Source organism: Physeter macrocephalus, chromosome 15 (genome assembly GCF_002837175.3).
Source record: "Physeter macrocephalus isolate SW-GA chromosome 15, ASM283717v5, whole genome shotgun sequence".
NCBI lineage: Eukaryota > Metazoa > Chordata > Mammalia > Artiodactyla > Physeteridae > Physeter > Physeter macrocephalus.
The window spans coordinates 48,213,589-48,221,379 of record NC_041228.1 but is presented as its reverse complement, the minus strand read 5'-3'; positions in this window follow the sequence as shown (position 1 = coordinate 48,221,379).

Genomic DNA, 7,791 nt, shown 5'->3' with positions numbered 1-7,791 from the left:
GCTGCTTTTAATATGTTTTCTTTGAATTTAATTTTTGATAGTTTGATTAATATGTGTCTTGGTATGTTTCTCCTTGGATTTATCCTGTATGGGATTCTCTGTGCTTCCTGGACTTGATTAACTATTTCCTTTCCCATATTAGGGAAGTTTTAAACTATAATCTCTTCAAATAGTTTCTCAGTACCTTTCTTTTTCTAGTCTTCTTCTGGAAACTCTATAATTTGAATGTTGATACATTTAATGTTGTCCCAGATGTCTCTGAGACTGTCCTCAGTTCTTTTCATTCTTTTTTCTTTATTCTGTTCTGCAGTAATTATTTCCACTATTTTATCTTCCAGGTCACTTATCGGTTCTTCTGCCTCAGTTATTCTGCTATTGATCCCATCTAGACTATTTCTAATTTCATTTATTGTGTTGTTCATCGTTGCTTGCTTCCTCTTTAGTTCTTCTAGGTCCTTGTTAAATGTTTCTTGAATTTTGTCTATTCTATTTCCAAGAATTTGTATCATCTTTTCTATCATTATTTTGAATTCTTTTTCAGGTAGACTGCCTAGTTCCTCTTCATTTGTTAGGTCTGTTTGGTTTTTACCTTGCTCCTTCATCTGTCGTGTGTTTTTCTGTCTTTTCATTTTGCTTATCTTACTGTGTTTGTCTTCTCCTTTTTGCAGGCTGCATTCGTCTTCCCCGTTGATTTTGGTGTCTGTCTCCAGTGGCTAAGTTTTGTTCAGTGGGTTGAGTAGGTTTCTTGGTTGAGGGGACTAGTGCCTGTGTTCTGGTGGATGAGGCTGGATCTTGTCTTTCTGGTGGGTAGGTCCACGTCTGGTGGTGTGTTTTGGGGTGTCTGTACCCTTATTATGATTTTAGGCAGCCTCTCTGCTAATGGATGGGGCTGTGGTCCTGTCTTGCTATTTGTTGGGCATAGGGTGTCCTGCACTGTAGCTTGCTAGTCGTTGAGTGAAGCTGGGTCTTGGTGTTGAGATGGATAACTCTGGGAGATTTTCACCATTTGATATTATGTGGAGCTGGGAGGTCTCTTGTGGACCAGTGTCCTGAAGTTCGTTCTCCCACCTCAGAGACACAGCCCTGACACCTGGCTGGAGCACCAAGTACCTTTAATCCACATGGCTCAGAATAAAAGGGAGAAAAAATTGAAACGGAAGACAGGAAGGAAGGAAGGAAGGAAGAAAGGAAGGAAGAAAAGAAGGAAGGAAGGAAGGAAGAAAGAAAGGAAGGAAGAATGGAAGAAAGAAAGAAAGAAAGAAAGAAAGAAAGAAAGAAGGAAAGAAAGAAAGAAAGAAGATAAAATAAAGTAGGATAAAATAAAGTTATTAAAATAAAAAATAATTTTTAAGAAGAAAAATTTTTTTAAGTAAAAAAAAAAAGGGACAGTCAGAATCCTAGGATAAATGATGAAACAAAGCTATACAGCCAAAATCTCACACAGAAGCACACACATACACACTCATAAAAAGAGAAAAAGAGGAAAAAAATAATATATATTGCTCTCAATGTCCACCTCCTCAACTTGGGATGATTTGCTGTCTATTCAGATATTCCACAGATGCAGGGCACTTCAAGTTGATTGTGGAGCTTTAATCCGCTGCTTCTGAGGCTGCTGGGAGAGACCACCCCCTCTCCTCTATGTTCGCACAGCTCCTGGGGTTCAGCTTTGGACTTGGTCCTGCCTCTACTCTTAGGGCGCCCGAGGGCATCTTCTCTTCTCTCAGAGAGGACGGGGTTAAAGGATCGGCTGATTCGGGGGCTCTGGCTCCCTCAGGCCGGGGGGAGGGAGAGGTACAGATGCAGGGTGAGCCTGTGGAGTCAGAGGCTGGCTTGACATTGCACCAGCCTGAGGCGCACCGTGCGTTCTCCCGGGGAAGTTGTCCCTGGATCCTGGGACCCTGGCAGTGGCAGGCTGCACAGCCTCCTGGGAAGGGAGGTGTGGAGAGTGACCTGTGCTCGCCCACAGGCTTCTTGGTGGTGGCAGCAGCAACCTTAGTGTCTCATGCCTGTCTCTGGTGTCCACACTGATAGCCGCGGCTCCTGCCCATTTCTGGATCTCCTTTAAGCAGCGTGCTTAATCCCCTCTCCTGGCGCACCAGGAAACAAAGAGGCAAGAAAAAGTCTCTTGTGTCTTCGGCAGCTCCACACCCATCTCTGGAGCTCCTTTAAGCAGCATGCTTAATCCCCTCTCCTCGTGCCCAAGGAATCAAAGAGGGAAGAAAAGGTCTCTTGCCTTTTCGACAGCTCCAGACTTCTCCTGGACTCCCTCCCGTCTAGCCGTGGTGCACTAACCCCTTCAGGCTGTGTTCACGCAGCCAACCCCTGTCTGCTCCCAGCTTCTTACGAAGCCGGAGCCTCAGCTCCCAGCCCCCGGCCATCCCGGCGGGTGAGCAGACAAACCTCTCGGGCTGATGAGTGCTGGTCGGCACTGATCCTCTGTGGGAATCTCTCTGCTTTGCCCTCCGCACCCTGTTACTGTGGTCTCCTCCGTGTCTCTCAAGCTTCCCCTTCTGCCACCGGCAGTCTCCGTCCATGAAGGGGCTTCTATTGTGTGGAAACCTTTCCTCCTTCACAGCTCCCTCCCACTGGTGCAGGTCCCGTCCCTATTCTTTTGTCTCTGTTTATTCTTTTTTCTTTTGCCCTACCCAGGTACGTGTGGTGTTTCTTGCCTTTTGGGGGGTCTGAGGTCTTCTGCCAGCGTTCAGTGGGTGTTCTATAGGAGCAGTTCCACGTGTAGATGTATTTCTGATGTATCTGTGGGAAGGAAGTTGATCTCCGCGTCTTACTCTGCTGCCATCTTCTCTCTTATCCCTTTATTCGTTTTTGATCAAGCTACAATTTCATGTAACCATGTTTATTATTGAAGACAGAAAAGTCATAGGGCCGGGAGAGTGACAACAAGTTGTAAATTACTCATGGATATATACATCTTTAAAATTTTTTGAAATATTTATATACATATATATATAATAATTTACTGTTGGAGCTATTATTGTCTTGAATATTTTTGAGAAATTTTCTTGAAGATAAGATTGAAGTTTCTTGAATTTTCTTACTGAAGGTGAAAGGTGTACATGTGGGAATTAGTCACAGCTCCTGACAATTTTGGTTTCCAGTGAAGTATTTATGTGAAAACCACTTTCATAGTAGAGGGTAACAATATGACTGTATATAGTTGAATTGTACTATTGCCAAAGTAATGGTGCTTCTGGTAAACATGAGTGCAAATCTCTGCAGAGGGAAACTCATCAAACTAGTCGAAAGAGATATGAAATATATACAAACGTTTACCTTGTTGTCCCTCAGATCCAGATAATTGATGACCAAATAGGAAAAAAATTAATTTAACATCTTTTATCAAGCAGCACAAATGGCTAAATTCCAAGATTTTGTGATGATCCAAACACAGTATTTGGTCATAAATAGTTTGTTTTTTAGTGCCTAATATTGTATAACTAGCTGTGGCAGCCTGGTATTAGGTCCTTTTGGGGGTCACAGAGCTAAGTTATACTCCCCAGTCTCCCTAGAGTTAGCTGGAGTCATGTGATGGAATGCTGAAAAAGAGAATGTGGGTAGATGTGAGAGATGCCTGACCTGGTCCCTAAACCCCCTTTTGAGAAGGTCCATGCTCTTCCTCTCTTCTGCCTTGAAGCCAAAGGTAGAGAGGACTTTCCTGCTGTCCCACACTCAACTGTGACCTAAGTGAGAAATAGACCTTTATTATTTTGATCATTGGGATCTGTAGTACAGCAGTTAGCCTACCCTAATTCAAGTGTCAAAGTTCAAGTCAAAAATAAAATGATACAGGTCTATTAGGAATACCTAATGTTAAAAGCCAATATCATGCTATGATTACTCTACGTAAATAGCATTTACCTTATTTTCATTTCCTCAAAGTGTTTGTAACGAAATCAAACAGCAGGAATTATTTTTGGTATTGTTTTATCAAACCAAAAACACAGAGAGATCTGATCAGTGGAGTCTAGAGCTTCTTCTTGTTTTCACCTTTATTATACTTTTAGGCATCCTCTCACCCTATCTTCAGTCTTACCTTTAAGTCATCTTACTCTTCCATTCACCTCTCATACCTCTCTTACTCTGAGAAGTGTCCTTTGGTACCCTCTAGAATACGGTGGCTGAGAGCACAAGGATGAACATTCCCAACCAACATACACTCCGTTTTCACATGAGATCATGTATTTCATTAGACAGTACATTGCACATATTGATTAACTCTTTTTTTCCAATCAATGAAGCTAAGAGTACTGCTGTGTGTCTTGTGGTTGATCCCAAATTGGAACATAAATGTTAAAATCAAGAAATAATGAGCTAGCTCAGCACTTTTTCCCAAAGTTATGTCAATGGGAGAACATAACTTTTAGTAGCAATTGAAAGCAGGATGTTTTTGCAAGGAATTTCTTGTGAGATCAAAAATATTTTCCTATCTTTCCTAAGAAGCACCAATAATGATTAATCCCTTCCTCCTGTATAAGTGCATATAAGGGGTTGTAGAATATGAGGTGTGAAGCATACTAAACATAAAAAAAAAAGAATTGCTATGAGGAACGACAGGAAGAATATATATACAGGATAGCTCTCATAACTTATGTTTTGCCACTTCCAGGCAACCCACAACAAGTAAACCCTTGGCAAAAAATGTAGGCTTTCTATGCCTAGGTTTTTTCATATTGTACACAGGAGAGCAAAATTATTTTTCCCTTTGCCTTCCACCTTTTCTACAGGAAACAATCAGTTTTCCACAAGAGTACTCTGACATCATTTTTTGAGAAACCTCTCTAGAGCATTACTAAAACAAGCCAAATAGATCAACAAGGAAACACCTGCAAATTGCTAAATGCAGTTACATCATTCATGATATTTTCATTGTATTTTTAATGGAACAGAAAACCATGACAGCACAGAATCTGGAGAAGCAACCCAACCACTAAAGAGGTCACAGAATTTAAGAACCCTTGAAATCCTCTTAAGTAATCAGTGTCACTGGCCTGTTTTCCAATTTCATTGAAAAAAAATTAAAGTTCCTCTCAATATTGCCTCATTGGAAGTCAAAATTAAACTCCGTTAGCTATAAAGACAAATGATACAAATATTTGAAATGTAAGATAGCCTATGCTAAGGTTAATATCTTTATAATAAATACCAAATATTAAATTGAAATATATGCATGCCTCTACTCTCTTTGCATATTCTCTTTACTTCTCAGCAAACAGATAGCATAAAGGGAGCAGACAGTAGATTGGGCTAATATGTGGATGGCAAACAGGTTTCTTCTTGAAGCCGAGCAGATCTAACTGATAGTGAGTTCTGGGAATACCATATTCAGAACGATTTTGAAAACTTTTCTGGGATCAAGGGCAGGAATGGATAATTATTGATTTTCTGAGTACCAGAATTACATAGTAACAGGTAAGCAATGCTCTGTCCCTGACATCTCTGAGCTAATGGAAAGTTAATATACCAAAAACTGATCTTCGGGTTGTGGTGAGATGGTGTATACTCATGGGCAAAAGTGTTCCAGTGCTCTGATCTTCCTTGTTTCCCAAAGCCTGAAAACCACCTCAGAAATGTAGCTTCTTATGGATACCTTACAGCTAGAAACAGGTCTGCCACAGGTTTTTGCCCATGAAAGTGCACTGCTGATTATTTCTCACCTCATCTTTGGGTTCCCATGCATTCTATATAAATTGCCAGTATCACATAACACATACTTATTTGCATTTACATATGTGTAAATGCATATAATGCCCTTACCTGTGTCTTTTAGCTTAATATTTTTGACACTATTATGTTAGAGTAGTCATATATAATACAAATCAGAGCATTTTGGAAATAAAAAGAGGTAATATTATTAATTATATAGGACAATAGGAGATAAAAATAGGAAAATTCCTGGAAAACTGGATATAGTCCCAACTTACAAATCAAATTAATTTTTCCAATTAGGTAAACTGTTAACAAAAAAGGAATAAAAAATTCTTTTCTGTAAGTACTATGACTCAAATCAGGATTATATTTATCTATCTACATATCAGAATAGAGGCTCATACAGATATAACATTAGAATCCGTGTCAGAAGAAATGAATTCTTAACGTCTATAGTTTAACAAAGAAGTGAAAAACATGGAAGAAAAAAAAGCAAGTTCAGATGATCTACTTAATAGTATCCCAACTGGAATATTTGTTATTAAAAAAAAATTTTTTTTTAATGAAGTATAGCTGATTTACAATATTGTGTTGTTTTCAGGTGTATAGCAACGTGATTCCATTATACATATATATGTATAGGCGTAGATATATATATATATATATATATATACATATATATATACATATATATATATATAAAACACTACACCCAACAACAGGAGAATGCACAGTTTTTTCAATTGCCCACAAAACATTCATGAAGATACTCCATAACATATCCTATTACAGATTTTTTTCCCTTATAGGTTATTACAAAATATTGAGTATAGTTCCCTGTGCTATACAGATGGTCCTTGTTGCTTATTTATTTTACATACAGTAGTGTGTATATGTTAATCCCAACCTCAGAATTTATCCCTCCCCCCACCTTTCCACTTTGGTAACCATGAGTTTGTTTTCTATGTCTGTGAGTCTCCTCTGTTTTGTAAATACCAATTTGTTTTCTATGTCTGTGAGTCTCCTCTGTTTTGTAAATACCTTCATTTGTACCTCTTTAGATTCCACAATTAAACCATATCATGTGATATTTGTCATTCTCTGTTTGGCTTTCTTCACTTAGTATGATAATCCCTAGGTCAATTTATGTTGCTCCAAATAGAATTATTTCATTCATTTATATGGCTGAGTAATATTCAGTTGTATATATGTACCACATCTTCTTTATCCATTCATCTATCAGTAGACATTTAGGTGGCTTCCATGTATTGGCAATTGTAAACAGTGTTGTTATGAAATTAGGGTGAATGTATTTTTTGAGTTATGGTTTTCTCTGGATATATGTTCACGAGTAGAATTATGGGATCATATGGTATTCTATTTTTAGTATTTTTAAGGAACCTCCATACTGTTCTCCATGATGGCTATACCAGTTTATATTCCCACCAACAGTGTAAGAGGGCTCCTTTGTCTCCAGACCCTCTCCAGCATTTGTAGACTTTTTGATGATGGCCATTCTGATTGGCATGAAGTGATACTCACTGAATTTTTGCTTTACATTTCTGTAATAATTAGTGATGTTCAGCACCTTTTCATGTGCCTCTTGGCCATCTGTATGTCTTCTCTGGAGAAATGTCTTTTAAGATCTCTGCACATTTTTTGATTGGGTTGTTTGACTTTTTGATATTGAGCTATATGAGCTGTTTGTAATTTATTGTTGGTTGCATTGGTTGCAAATACTTTCTCCCATTCTGTAGGTTGAATTTTGTTTTATTTATGGTTCCCTTTGCAGTGCAAAATCTTCTGAGTTTAATTAAGTCCAATTTGTTTATTTTTGTTTTTATTTCTATTCCTCTTGGAGACAGATCCAAAAAGATATTGCTGTGATTTATGTCAAAGTGTGTTCTGCTTATGTTTTCCTTTAGGAAATTTATAGTGTCCAGTCTTACATTTAGGTCATTAATCCATTTTGAGTTTATTTTTGTGTATGGTTTTCAAGAGTGGTCTAATTTCATTGTTTTACATGTATCTGTCCAGTTTTCCCAGCACCGTTTATTGAAGAGACTGTCTTTTATCCATTGTATAGTCTTGCCTCCTTTGTTGAAGATGAATTGAACATAGGTG